Source organism: Leucoraja erinacea, chromosome 1 (assembly GCF_028641065.1).
Source record: "Leucoraja erinacea ecotype New England chromosome 1, Leri_hhj_1, whole genome shotgun sequence".
Taxonomy (NCBI): Eukaryota; Metazoa; Chordata; class Chondrichthyes; order Rajiformes; family Rajidae; genus Leucoraja; species Leucoraja erinaceus.
The window spans coordinates 62,536,958-62,538,370 of NC_073377.1; the positions used below are offsets into that span (position 1 = coordinate 62,536,958).

Genomic DNA, 1,413 nt, shown 5'->3' on the forward strand with positions numbered 1-1,413 from the left:
TAGGGCTGAGGTTAGACCATTGGGAATGCTCTATACTCCCATGGTTGCCCTATCCAGATAAATTTTTAGGTATCTACAATGATCCTTGTGTATGGGTATAGGATAGTATGCATCTTCCATATCAATGCTTGCCATAAGGTATCCTTTGGAGATCGGATGTCTGGCAGTGACAAAACGTCTCCATCTTAAAGTGTATATACTCAACAGATTTATTTAGTGATATTAGGTCAATGATGATGCTACATTCACCATCTTTTGTAGTTTTGGTGAATATATTCGATACAAATTCCAATGGTTCATGTTTGCTCCCATGATCCCTTTTGTAATGAGCCTTTCTGGTTCAGCTTGACCTTCTCGCTTCTCTTTCTTAGAGGGAAAAAATGCCCTTTGGGCGCATTGCTGAACTGGCGGTAATATGCCCAATTTGAATTCAAGTTTTTATCCACTAATACTGTTGAGTATATATTAGTTATTTGTGACAGCACCCCATGCTTTTTCAACAAGTGTAAATGCCCCCCCCCCCCCCCCCCGCAGTTAGTAGAGCACCCTTATTTTGTGTAAACTGGGAGGAACCAGACTACCTACCTCCATGTTCATTATTTTTTCATGAAGGCTCAGTTTTGCTGGTATGCTGGTGCTGTCGGTGGGGCGGCGCATTTTCCCACGGCTCCGCTCTGGGCCCCTGTCTAAAAAGAACTTTGGGGGTAATGTGAAGCGGTCGCCAGGCTTTCACCAGTCCTTGTTCGATATTTGCTGGTGGATGCCGAGGGGTGCTGCCAGCTGGGTGTTGGATGCGATGTCCTGCTCATTCCAGGGCCTGCCCTCATGAGGCGCACAGGTTTAGCTGCCTCTCTTCCCGCTGCAGCGGTTTACATAGCCCCGTATATTTGGGGTTGAGGGCAGGTCTTATATGCACAAATGTCAGTCGAGTATCCCGAATTTGGGAACATCTTAGGCGTCAGCACACTCGAAGTGCAAAGGGATAGCTTCATCCTGGGAGAACCACCTTGGTGATCATGGCGTCTCGCCTGCCAGGTGAGTATAATCCGTGGAAACGAGCAAAGGCGGTGATTTTCGGTGTTAGGAGCTTCAGAATTCACTGCTTTTAGCTCTTGACTGCGAGTCTGCTGACCCAGCTGCCTGCAGATTTACCTCTAGAAAGGCCTTCTCCTGCAGGGCTTTGTTGGGAAGATGGTCGCGTGGAGGGGCCATGTAGTGGCCCACGACACCCAGCAGCTCTTTTGATCCTGCTCCCCTGGCATACTCCTGTTCTCGTCCGCCTGCCCAGCGTTTAAGTCAGCCCAGCCCTGGCCTCCTTAGCTAGCCTCAAAAGAGGGAGCAAAAGGGTGTGCTATAAATTGGAGGAGGCATAGCTCAAACTCCGTTGTCGCATCAATCCCTCGACAAGGGAGA

General features: G+C 48.8%; 1 pseudogene; it reads right to left on the reverse strand.

Moving 5' to 3' along the window:
* Nucleotides 1–899: 899 nt before the first annotated feature.
* On the reverse strand, nucleotides 900–1,043 carry LOC129704999 (U1 spliceosomal RNA; annotated as a pseudogene).
* Nucleotides 1,044–1,413: the final 370 nt, after the last annotated feature.